Source organism: Crocodylus porosus, unplaced genomic scaffold (assembly GCF_001723895.1).
Source record: "Crocodylus porosus isolate Cpor-Errol unplaced genomic scaffold, CroPor_comp1, whole genome shotgun sequence".
Classification (NCBI taxonomy): Eukaryota; Metazoa; Chordata; order Crocodylia; family Crocodylidae; genus Crocodylus; species Crocodylus porosus.
The window spans coordinates 44,657,429-44,671,208 of NW_017728909.1; the positions used below are offsets into that span (position 1 = coordinate 44,657,429).

At 42.2% G+C, this 13,780-nt stretch overlaps 1 long non-coding RNA gene across 1 annotated transcript in view; it reads right to left on the reverse strand.

The window, feature by feature from the left end:
• The window catches only part of LOC109307979, a 25,747-nt gene extending 17,678 nt beyond the window's left edge, over positions 1-8,069 (reverse strand). The window contains exon 1 of the long non-coding RNA XR_002100426.1: positions 8,059-8,069. This is a non-coding gene — a long non-coding RNA (uncharacterized LOC109307979). The remainder of the gene's footprint in view (positions 1-8,058) is intronic.
• Between the last annotated feature and the right edge of the window lie 5,711 nt (positions 8,070-13,780).

Sequence of the window (13,780 nt, forward strand, 5' to 3'; positions counted from 1 at the left end):
GGGGGCCAGGTACAGGCCAAGGCCTCCTGAGCCCTATTGAGCAAAGCCCCAGTGGGGTGTAGGACCTGGAAAGGGGATCCGAGGGCCAGGTAAGGCCGCCTGAGCCCTATTGAGCAAAGCCCCAGTGGGGCATAGGATCCGGAAAGGGGGCCAGGGCGAGGCACGGCTACAGCCACCTGAGCCCCGGTGCAGGTGTGAGCGCGAGGCAAGGCCCCGGTGCGGGCGTGAGCCATGAGGGGGTGCCCGTGAGGGCACAGGCAGGCAACGGAGGCGAGCCCAGGGAGCCGTGGGGGCACTGGTGACTGTAGGGCCCACGTGTAACCCTGAGGCTGGAGTGTACCAGGACAACTAGGCAGAGCGTTAGCCAAGATACATCAGGGCACCGTGCCAAAGAGGAAATGAAGGCAGCCTCCCCTTTAACAATCAACATCAAAGACATGGTGGGTGAGATACAGAGGGTGCATTTGGACCCGATTTGGCACGGTAGGTGGGGGCGCTAGGGGAGTTCACGGCACCCCTAGGTTGTGTCCTGCCACAGGGGGTCAGGGTGATCAGGAACCTGGGGTGCTTGGAGGTTCAAGGGACTGCAGGCCTCATCCAGCGGGGCAGGAGGTCAATCTGGGCAGGTGGGGGGATAGGGGATGCGGGGATGGCAGCCATATCTGGAACAATTCAGGGGTTAACGTGTAATATTACCCTGTAATTCTTGTGGTATTGTTGCTTCTTATTATTAACATTTCATTGGATAAAACACTATTAATGGGATGCCAGAACCACGGTCCAGATTTTGGCTGTTTTACACTGACAATGAGGAATCCTGAGGGGTTGGAGGGGAGTCATCATAACATCATTAGATTAGTCACCTGAGGAGGCTGGCGTCAGTGGGAGCTGTGCATGTGTGCATCGTTTGGGAAGATCGGGAGCTCAGTGAGGTTATTTTTGTGTTAATCCCCTCAGGCCCTGTCCACCTGCATGTATGTCCCCTCTTTCACCCACTCTAATGTGGTGAAAAGAGTACTGATTTACATAACTATTCTGGAGAGGAACTAATGAACCTTAAGACAATTCAGAAAAACTGCAGTGAAAAAAACTGAGCAGATGCAAATTTGCTGTCTGTTGCAAATTGTCCCTGTGGCTTTCATTTGTCCTTACCTACTCATTTTCTACTGCCTTTTCCTTAATACAGAAACTTGGTTTGTCAACTTGGTTATCTCTATTGTAAAATGAAAAATGACTCACCTCTGCATTATTGTCACCAAGGATCCACAACTATTCAAAAAGAAATCCATAGATCCAAATGTTTTAACACGTTTCTAGTTTCTTGGGGATGAGACAAAATTAATGTATTGCCTCTTAATTGCTTACTAAAACTAGGACACATTTGCACCTTGGTTGTGCTACTGGGAGATAATATGACAGGAAATGAATCACACTTTCATTTTCCCTATCCCCCTTTTTGGTTGTTGAGTTAACAGTAGAGGGGCAGTCTTCAACCCACATATCCTGGGGTCTCTCATGTCAGTTAGCACATTGCCTAGTGATGGCTTTTTCCTGAGGTCCCTCAACCCTCCACCTACTGGCTGCATTCAGACACAGCAGATAAGCATTTTTTTTTTTTGAGCTTTTCTAAAGCTCATATTAATAATGTTCCATTATTTCCCATTTTTTTTTTCTGTAGAAATAATTTTTAAAAATACAGATACTGTCAAGGAGTTTAAACAGAACACTGTATTAAATCACAGCATATTAGGCTTGACAAGATTTGAATTTTTAAAGAAGTCAATAGCATGAGGCTCTTTTAGTTGTCTTTGAAAGATTCTCCTTTATTGGAAATTCACACCCAACACAACAGCATGAGACCTGATAAAGGGATTCTGACTAGCCTAAACTTCAATAGCCAATCTTAGAGAAGCGCAGATTTGCCCAAATACACATGTCTACCCCTGCAAATATGCATTTATTTATTTAACTTCTATGGTGAAAGGCAAAGTTTCAAACCTCTTTTTGAAAACTTTCAGGGAAGGAGATTTCACACCTTTTCTGGGCAGTTCGTGTCATTGTTCCACTGTTCTTACAGCTAGAAGACTTTTTCTGAGGTCTGATCTAAATCTACTTTGCGGTAGTTTAAATTGAATATTTCATGTCCTTCCTTTTGCAGCAAGGGGGAACAGTTGTTCTCCCTCTTCTTTTTGGCCGCCTTTCAAATAATTGAAAACTCTTACCCCTCGTCCTTTAAATCTCCTTTTTTCCAGACTGAACATACTTAGTTCCTTCAGCCTTTCCTTGCACAGCTTGTTATCTCAAGCCTTTATTATCTTCATCATTTGCACCAGAACCTTCTTCATTTTTTTCAAAATTCTTAAAATGTGGTGCCCCAAAGTAGACATACCAACTAAGTACAGTGCTGGCATCATGCACAGCTTAGAAAGATTTCCTAGAATCATTGAAAATTAGAGTTGGAAGAGACCTCCAGTGATCATTTAGTCCATCCCCCTGCTCCAAGCAGTACCATCCCCAACTATATAATCCTGGCCAAGGCTTTGTCTAGCTTAATCTTAAAAATCTCCAGTCTCTCTGAGCTAACCTGTCCCAGTGCTTTACTATCCTCCTAGTGAGAGTTTTTCCTAATATCTAACCTAAACTTCCCATGCTGCAACTTGAGACCGTTGCTCCTTGTTCTGTCATTTGCAACCAATGAGAACAGTCTAGCTCCATCCTCTTTTGAACCCCCCTTCAGGCTGCTATTGAATCCCTCCGCAGTCTGTTCTTCTCTAGACTAAACCTTTCCTCATAAGTCCTGTGTCCTCCAGCCCCCTAATCATGCTTGTTGCCCCTTACTGCATTCTTTCCAATTTGTCCACATTCTTTCCATAGTGGGGAGTGAAAACTGGACATAGTACTCCAGATCTAGCTTCACCAGTGCCAAATAGAGGGGAAGAATCACTTCCCTTCATCTGCTAGCAATGCTTCTACTAATATAGCTCAGTATGCCATTAGCCTTCTTTGCAACAAGGGCACACTGTTGGCTCATATTCAGCTGCTTTTCCACTATAAACTCCAGGTCCTTTTCTGTAGAGCTGCGGTTTAGACAGGCAGCCCCCAGCTTGTACCAGTGCATGGCATTGTTCTGTCCTAAGCGCAGGACTTTGCACTTATCCTTATTGAACCTTATGATTTTTTTTTTTTTTTTTTTTTTTTTTAATCAATCCTTTGATTTGTCTACATCTCTGAATCATGGCCCTACCCTTCACTATATCTAGTATTCCACCTTGCTTGGTATCATTTGAAAACTTGCTGAGAGTGCACTCCATCCCATCTTCCACACTGTTGATGAAGATATTGAACAAAACCAGTCCCAGGACTGACCCCTTGGGCACTCCACTTGATACCATCTGGCAGCTAGACATTGAGCCATTGGCTACTACTCCTTGAACCTGACAATCCAGCTACTTTTCTATCCACCTTATAGTCCATTCATTCAACTTGTACTTCCTTAGCTTGTTGTCAAGAATGCTGTGGGAGACAATATCAAAAGCCTTTCTAAAGTCGTGGTATACCATGTCCACTGCTCTCCATTCCTCCATTATAGAAGGCAATCATGTTGATCAGGCCTGATTTATGTTATTGCAAATAAAGCTTTAACAGCTTTGCTTGCTGAGAGTTTGCATCTTTGAAAGTTAGCATTTTTGTAGAAATTGCTTAATGAGTAACAATGACTCATCAGTGAAATCTCAGATGCAGAAGATGGGCAACATAAATCCTGTTTGAATTAGGAGTTTGGGCACCAATTTAAAATTAATGCAGACTTATCTTTTATCCTAGAAATGAAGGTATCCACACTGGGGGGGGGGGAAATCAGGTGCTGCACAATATTGCAACCTTTCAACTTTGTAAAAAAGTCAGCGTGAACAAAGTATTGGTGCTCTTTTGATATGGGTACAGACTCAAGTTCATAGGCTCTCTGTTGTATAAATTCCTTCACTGCATTGGTCAATACAGGACAGAAAATGTGAGTTGCGTAGCTGTGAATGTATCCAAGCATGGCCAAGGGTGAGATGAGGGGAGCAAAAAAGACAGGTAGGTGGAGTGGCAGTGTATGGAACTGAAGTAGAAAACGTGGGTAATATAAAGGAACTCTCAAGACTAGATGATCTTAAGAACTTCAAGGTAAGTATCTTTGATGGAGATAGATGTAATAGAGATGAGTTCTAGGAAGCATTTGCTGTCAGCAGCTGCTCTATACCTAGGATCAAATTTAGATAAGGTATGAGAAAGGTGGAAGGTAGAACAGTCCATATTTGATCAAGCTCTACAGCAACCAAACATAGAAAGCAAATAAACTGAGAGAGAGAATGTCCTCACTGAACAGTTTTCCTGGGTTAGTCTAGCATGAATTGGGTGTTGCCACTACTAAGCCACACCCATAGCAGATTTGCAGAACTGTGTCCACTGGGGCATTTAGCTAGTCTGTGTCAAAGTGGATTTCTAGTGGGATAGTTCATAGCATTTCTATTCAAACAATGTAGAAGCACAGTGCAAACACAGAGTTAAAATAGTGCAGAAAGAGGAAGGAGTTCGATAAGGAAATACAGTCCAAGTAAAACTGTAGTTTTGTGCTTAAGTTAACCTTTGTTCTCACTGTAAAGTTGTTGACCTTCCAGCCTAGCAATGCTGAGCCCAAGTCTGTCCTCACAACTGTGCTATCATGTTTGGAGTCAATGCACCTCCAGTCCTGAATTAGAGAGTTTTTTTTCTATGAAGACTGACAAGAGTGGGGAGGAGTTGGGCAAAACCTGGGCTATAGCCTAACTGCAATGAAGGCATAACTGGAGTGAACTGAATCTTAGAGACCTCCATGGATCCATTGAGCTCCATAAGCCCCTACATTGGATGCATCTTTGCATGTTCATTCCTTTGTAAGACTGTTGACGATGCTGGCAACACAAAACACAGCCATTATTCACCATGCGTTGACCACTGAGATAGAGGAATGGAGCCATTTCAGATTATATCCATTCAGGGCAGGAACCTCTGAGTCTGGGCAGCTGATTACTGACAGTAGGCTACATGTATGCAAGTAATAAAAATGTGCAAGCAATGCAATCAGACATGCACAAAATTTGAGGTTAAACAGATATGATCTGTACCGTACTTAGTGTTTTACCACAAATAGTTTTTTTGGAAGAAAAAAAGAAATACTGCTTTTCATTCTATGTGCTTCTAAAATGTCCACTACCATAGTCATATGTAAGTTTGTAACTAGGGAAAAAGTTCAGCCAACAGGCTTTTAAAAATGCTGGCATATTTCACTAAACAGGGATGCCAATTGCAGCCACGTTTGTTCCAGTGTTTTCATGTTATAACCTAGGAGTCTTTATTACCAGAGAAGTCAGAGCATTTTGCCATGTCCTTGTACTTTCTTGCTGTATTTCCTTGGGAATGCGTCTCCTCCCTGGCCTTTGGAAAAAAAAGACATTAGAGCAAGCCAAAAAATGGCTGTGTGGCTGAATACAGCACAATCAGGCACTAACGGCACAATGCTCTGATTTTTGCCTTTTGTCTCCTGGAGCTCCTTCTCCAGAATGTTTGTACTGCTTCTTCAGCCTTTACCACAATCTCTCATTTGAGTTGCTATCCACTTTTTAAGGCTGTAATTACCATGGGTCCTCATTAAATGAATGCATGGGCCAAACCTCTCCTCACTGCCACAAAGAACACCTGCAAGATCTTTAGGGAGCTGCGTTTCCACAGCGTGCCAGCAGTCGGTCATACTGCTCTATGGAGTTAGTGTTTTAGGATTGGATTCTAAGGGAAGAGGGGCCTTTCTTGGCTTTCAAATAGTTAGTCTTAAAACAGATAGCTATTTTATTATTTAATAGAACAATGATGAAATAATTGATAGACACTGTTGGGATGCATAAAGGCCTTCTTTAAAAGGCCATCTGGTTTAATTTTTTTGTTCTTACATGTTGCATATTCTTACACAATACTGCACCTAGCAAGGTTCCACAATGTAACTCAATGCTCTTAGTGTGGAGTTGTCATTTTCCCTTTGCCATGGTTTCACAGAATAGGAACATAAAATATTTTTTGATGAAAGCACTAGTGATAATTACAAACCCATGGGCAGAAGCTCGTTATATAACCACACAACCTTTCAAAGCACTATGGTGAAAAAGCAGGAAAGCAGGATTAAGATAAACCCAAAATAAAAACATTCTGCTAGGCTGCATGGTTTTTTTTCTTTGCCAAGCATTTTCTCTTTTTATAATGAGTTATCAGACAGACAAATCCATCCCCTCAAGCAAATAATATTACTAGGTGGAAAAAGTTGGGAACTTCTACTAAAAAGTTTGCAATAGCAATGATTCCACTGATCTTATTGATCTGCCAACAGACATGAAGACTAGCATAATCCTGAAGAACAAAGCTACACTAAGCAATCAAACTAATGAGCATGGGCACCTGGTGGTTAGTGGTCACTTATAACCTGTTTCTCCTTGCTTCAGTGCATTTGGATCCAAGATGTTGGTGTTGCCTAATGTCTGAATCAACACCATTATACTGACTCAGTTTAATGAAACTGTTTATTAGTCCTGAGGGTGCATTTTAAAAAAGTCTCCAAATCCTGGTGTTGGTTCACAACAGAGGTGAAAAGGAAAGGACTCGAGCACAAGAATGCATACCATCAACAATTGATTTTTGAGAGCAGTGCTATTCTGTGACATCTTTTCTTACTTGCTCGGTTGTAAAGCAGGAATAACTGTAATGGAATTGTATAGAATTACATCAGCATGGAAACAATATGAGTTCAGGGTAAAGTCAGGCCCTTGTCTTCAGGAGAAATTTACTTCTCTGTATTCCTTTTTATGCAAATCTTTAGAATAAAAAATGTTTCCTAGCTTAACTCAGTATAAGTGCCAAATTCTATCTGTGAATTAAGTGGTTCAGGTTTAGACTTCAGTGGAATTATCCATCTTATGTTCAATTTGACTTTTTACATGCAAAGCCTAATCGCTGAAAGTCTTTCACCTTGTCAGTAGAAAGATATGGTAGGCTGAATACAAATGGCCAGTTGCAAGGACAATAACCATTGCTTTCCCCCTGATATGATTTAAACCATGGATATCAAACTCATCTGGATCTGAGGGCTGGGTCTGCAGTATGTGGGTCAATCCATGGGTCCACGGGGCTAGAAATTTGGTAGCAGCATTAACTTCCCAATTTTCTCCCAAGTTCCTAGCCTTGTGGGTAGTCCTGTGGCCTGATGAGATGGCTCTGCATTCTGGATCTGGCCCGTGAGACTCACCATGGGGCCAGTAACTTGGCAGTGGGATAAGGGGCAGCAGCATTAAATGTTGCAGCTCTGGAAGCCATGGAAATGAATACTGCAGCTTCTTGCACTTCTGCCAAATTTCTGTCCCTGTGGGGAGCCCTGGGAGCCAGATGAGAAGACTGACATTCTTGGTGTAGACTTCTGAGTATTTTGGGTATTATACAACAGAAGATATCATAGGCTCATGCCCAACCTGAGAGTGGTGAAAGACTTTGAAGTGTAATTAAAAATGACTCAGGGATTAAATTAGACACAGATAAGCAGACAGGCCCTTCCAGATGAACATACAGCAGAGACAGCTGTTAATCCTGGTGTTATCATGTCTGACAGGGCCGATCTCAGCATCTTCTCTCTTCTCCATCAGTGTCTCTTTATATTAGAATGGAAACTACTTAGTGAAGAAATACCAAACTGTATATCCTCGTAAAGAGCTAAACAGTTTGAAGGTCAAGAAAGGCCTCTTCTCTCAGAATTCAGCACTAAAATATGGAGTGGTCCCTGTGGAGCAGCATGACCTACTGTTGGCATGCTGTAGAAGTGCAGCTCGCCACAGACCTTGCAGGTGTTATTTGTGGTAGTGAGGAGAGGTTTAGCCCATGAGTTCATTTAGTGACAGCCCATAGCAATTAAACCTTTTTTAAGTGGTTAGTGACTCAAGTGAGAGGTTGTGGTAAAGGCTGAAGAAGCAATAAAAATATTGGACAAGGAGCTCCAGAAGGCACCAGGCAATACAGCTGTCAGTGTCCACTTGTTCTGTATTTAGCCAAAATGGCTGTTTTATTCTACTATTTTTTCCTTAAGGTTCAAGAGAGCACAGAGGATGCATAGTCCTGAGAAAATAGAAAGATAAGTAGATGGCCCTGTTCATTAGGACTCGTTCATTATAACATGAAAACACTGGAACAAACGTGTCTACAGCTGGCACCCTGCTCAGTGAAATGTGCTAGGATTTTTAAGACTTTGTGACCAGTGCTAAAGTTTAGCCAGCAAGCTTGCATGTAACTATGGTCATTAGCATGTTGCAGACCAATAGTAATAGTTCATTAGATAAAATTAGATAAAAAGACACTATTTTCCCCTTCTAAACATTAGGCTATACAGTACTGAACATGTTACAGAAGACGAATTATGCATTGCATTATTTGTCACAGATATATGCCTTTTTAACATGCTTCTTCATATATTCTGCATTTATGTACACAAACACTCCTGACCTATAATCATCACATTCTGTTGTCCGATCTGTGAGAGTCTTCAGTGTTGAATGACATGAAATAGACTCTGTTACTTCTTTTTTGGCAGAATCCAAGTTATCATAATTCCACAGAGCCTTGAGTCAGAGCTCTTAGTTTTCAGGCTCCTTAATGTGGACATGGAAACCAAGGCTTAGGGTTTTTAAGCTTCCAGCTCCATGGCAGGGGACCTATACGCTCTGAGTTTTGTCAGCACTTCCAGTATCCAGCCTCACTTATGAAATAGCTGCTGTCTTTGACTTTAGACAGTCTACATGGTAGGGCTCCCTTGCAGGTATTGAAAATGTTGGGGTACCCAGAAATTTATCAAGTTAGCTAGCAAAAAGCCATAGTTGGAAACCTTCCATTTTTTACTGAAAACTCACTACCATAAGGTTTTAGAATGACCTCTCCATTTCAGGATGATATCAACATTCATTTATTATTATTATTATTATTATTATTATTTTAATAATTGAACATACTACAGATGAAACCAAGCAAAAAAATCCTTCCTGTGAGTTGGGAAGGGACCCAGATATTGGTATTTTATTTTGCTTAGTGTGAATAAAACTTTTAGCTGTCATGGTGATTTGTCATGGAGGGTCACCAGATGATAAAGCAGATGACCTTGCTAGTTCTGACTACTTCACTACTTACGTTTTAGTTTTGATGCCATTTGGGGTACAGACTGTATCACCAGGAAAACCCTGGCCTGGGGCTATGCTGTTAGGTGTAGTTGCTGGCAACTACTGTGTTTCAGAAGAGAGCTTTCACTTTGACACCAACAGGATAAGTACTGCTCTAGAGTTCTGCAGGGGTCCGTTTTAATCACATTTTGGTTTACCTAATTTTATATCCACGTTAGGGTACTTCTTGATTCCAGTTTTTCATCTAAAAATGGATGTGGAACTAGAACTAACTTTTATGGGTACTCTGAAATCCAGCAATAGGGAAGAAAAATGCTGTAATCTGACAATGTGGGAGAAGTAAGAATTGAAACATATAATGCTTAGATTTATACATCAGTTGAGAAGAATATGATGAATATTTAACATTCTCAAAAGCTAAGCTGAAAGAGGTCACTGTGCTAGAAAAGGTATCTTCTTGATGGCAGTATCATCTCGTCAAATCTCTGTCACATCTTGCATATGTTTTGGCACCATGAGCGATCTTCTAAGAAGTTCAAAGCAAGACTGCACCTTCATTGAAATGATTAATTCAGATACACAAGTTATATTTGTCATAAATAAAAAGGAAACTTTCAGGTTAAGTAAGAATTTAGAGTTCTTAGTGCAAGAATGGAAGTCAGTGGTATATGCATTCTGAGCTCCTGCAGCCCAGGAAATCAACTACAGTCAGTGACAAAAGGGGCAAACATAACTGTATTGGCTGTGGTCCCATATACAGGAAAATGAAGTGGGGTCTGACCATGAACGTTTGGAGGCAATGATGGAAAGAAAATTCTCAAGGTAGCAGTATGCTTCCAAAAGAGGACCGTGTACCTGTAGACACACAGTATTCACTGCATTTTTGTTTTGTATTCATGGTCAGATGTCTTCCAGTGTTTCACATGCACTTGCATCTTTTGAATGTAGGCAGTGTCTTGTTCATTCAATGAGTGAAAGGACAGAAGACAGATTCCTTTTCATTTTTGCATTTGATTTACTTCTTCCTCCTTTCTGTTTCCTTTCAGTCATGACTGTTAGATGGAAGATTGAGCTGGATCATGGTGGGCTGCTAAAACATTGCCTGCTTTTTAGATTTCTCAGGTTGCAGTCCTGAGTTTACACTGTGCAGCTAGCACAGCTGTGGAACAGAAAAAATACCTACAATGCAGGGAGCAAAGCTGTCCTGCTTATGGGCTCACAATACTGGGGGGGTACAAAGGCGATTTTGAGAAAATGGATGCTTTTGCTTCCAACTGCCTAAACAGATATTAAACACTCCAACAGAAATGTTATAGAAGTAATACTCTGAGGGACAGCCAGCACACTACTTACTAACCCTAACCATAACAGGCTTCTCCATGAAGCCTGTCCTTCCATTTTAAAACTGGCTGCATGCTCCTTTACTGGGAAAGGAAGTTGCTCCCTTTTTACTAGGGCTGTGTGAAGCTTCAGTCCCTCATTCAATTCAGTGGAGATTCGGCCCAATTCAGTGACTTAATCTCTGAATCCAAATTGAATCAAAGGACCCTTTAATCTCTCTGAATCAATTCAGAACTGAATTGATTTGGAGAGATTTGGACAGATTCAGCAATTTGGACGTAAATGCAGTTTTAAATGTTTTTTCTACATACCCCTAGGTAGCAGAGTCTCTGAATGCTGCAGTGCTGGGGCAGATGCAGTGTCCCACAGGAGTGTGGGGGGCTCCCCAGTGTGCTCGGCAGCAGATCCGGAAGTGGACCAGAAGCACTTCCAATCCACTTCATAGTCCACTGGAGAGCGCGCAGGGAGCCCCCCTGCACCCTCCCCAGCTCAGCTACTGGTATCTCCTGGGTCTGGGGGGGGGGCACCTGGGGTCCCCCTGCAGCTGACTGCTGAGCCAGGGGGAGACACAGGGGAGCTTCCCATATGCACTCCCCAGCAGACCTGGAAGTGGACTGGAAGTACTGTCGAGAACGCTGAGGAGCCCCCCGTACTCCTGTGGGACACTCCATGTGCCCCAGCACCGCAGGGATTATGAGCCATGCCTGCTACCTCAAGATATGTAGAAAAAAACTTTTAAAGCTGCGCCAGTGTCCAAATCACTGATTCACTGAATCGGCATTGAATCTTCAGATTCGGATTCAGCCAAATCAAATCAGATTGAATCACTGTCCCCAATTCGGGCCGAATACAAATCAGAATTGAATAGGGCCTGTGTTGCACAGCCCTACTTTTTAATATGGCAAAACTAGGAAACACATGACCGTGAAGGTGGTTTTCCTAGTTGCAGGGGAAAACCACTTCCTTGGCAAGGGATAGTACCTTGAACAATATACGACATAGTCTCCCACTTTCTCTTCCAGTGGGAAGATCTTGGCTATACGCCCGCTTTATGGAAAGGGGAGACTCCTCTTTAGCTTGTTCCTGCAGCCATATAGCTGAGGGCAAGCAAAACTTGGGGGCATGAAAGCTTTATGCCTTCTGAGGCTGGGGGGGCATGGCAACTGCCCACAGGCGACAATCACGGTAGTGGCGGCAGGGGGCATGGTGGTAGCAAGTGGGGACCACCCACAGGCAGCTGTGCTGACGTCATCAGCAAGGGTAGGGCAGGCCGAGCAGAGAGCTCCCTCAGGTAGCTGCAGCGGTGTCGGTGGCAGTGGAGTGGGGAGGCTGGTGAGCACTAACTGGTGGTTGGCAACTGCCTGCACATGCCACTGGCAGTGTCAGCAGCAAGAAGTGGCAACGTGGTGAGCGGTTACCACCTGCAGGCACCACTGGCACTGTTGGTGGCAGTCAGTCTAAGGGGGTGTACTTCCAATCTCAGGGGCTGCACATGCACCCCCTACACATCGCCAATGTGTAGGGGCATCCAAACCCCAAACATCTGGGCTTTGACCTGCACATAGGACAGCCACCAAAGGATTTGGAAGCATCTGAAGCCCCAGGCAGGGTTAGAGTATATTTGCCAGTAGTAGGGTAATGTATGGTTCTTGAATGACTCATGGATTTTGAATTGATTTGGCTGATTTGGTGGAGAAACAAAAAAATTCCTTAAAAAGTATGGCAAAACTAGTAACAAGCCTAAATAAAACGATTGCCACTTGGAGAATGACCATCTAAGATGTCACTTCAGAAACCAAACAAAAAAGAATGCTATATGAGCACCTGGTGGAATTATGTAGTCTGTTTTTGTTTGTTTGTTTTCCACATGGGGAGTTTTATCTGGTATTTACCTTAAGCTGTTCCTGCTTCTTTCCCAGACCTCTTTGTGACTGGCAACATGTCTAACATCTCTCCTAGCTATAAGCTGGTCCAATAAAAGATATCACCAACCCCCCCCCAAGCAAAAACAAAACAAAACAAAATCCCTTTGCTTCTCATATAGCAGTAGACAGCCATTTAAAGCACTAATTCCATTTAAAATACTTCAGGCATGCTGCCTGCTACTTTCAGCACTCAGGTTAGCAGGGGCAATATTATCTGCAGCATTTTAATGACATTGAAAGAAGACTGTCCTTGGGCGTGAGAATACTACTGAAAGGGAATGATACTTACGTTTCAACAGAGGGTAGTGGCTGTGATATGGGTACTCAAGATTGAGAAGTTAGAGCATAAATATGGGAGGTTCCTTCTATTTTAGGCTTTCACTGTTACATGGCTGACATCTTATTTTCAAAACCTGTGGTAAGCAAGAAAAGACATTTGTTCTCTAATCGTGATGAGGTCCACGAGTAAACGTTCAACTCCAAAACAGCTGTTATAGGTGTTTTATATGAATTTGTCTCGCACTTTCTTTTTAATATAGAGCATAATGGCCAAGACAAAACTAACATATGTGTGCCAAGTCTGAAACTATATGACCTGGCCATTTATGAAGTTTCTGTAGGACCCATATTATTCTGTATTCTGTATTAGCAGTGTTAAAAACTGTCTCTCTTATTCCACTTCTTTTGCTTAGATTTTATTCTCTGGAACTTTTTCTAATTTGTCCCTTGACAAAGCAGCTGGCTTGTGGCCTGGAGACAATCTCTCTTGTTTGTATAAGCCATTGAATCAGCCTCTGAATTTAAAACCCACAATTTGTATCCAATGTGTGCAATTCTGTGCCTGCAAATAATTACAGAAACATTTTATAGTGCTCAGACATCTAACTACCCAATTGTCTCCACATATCTGAAATATGGACATCTAACTGCTATAAAATTCTCCCACAATTATTTCCAAGCTCAACATTGTGGGCACAAAATTAGAAGCCAAATTTCACCATAAGGCCCTGCCCTCTCATTTATAACAAAGAATTATTAACTAGCTGCTATAAATGTTCATACTGGAAGATATAGTTTTAAAACTAGACTAATTCATTTTGTAACGGGAGGAATATTATTATCCCCCATATATGAAGGATGAATTCTGGTGAGATCCCAATACCTACAATGTAAAAGATAGTTGAATTATATTGGGACAGTTCTACTTTACTATGAGATCAATATTTACCCATCACTTCTTCCATTGTTTGTACTGTTCATTTCTGAGTAATGATGTAGTTTTATTCTTGATTACAA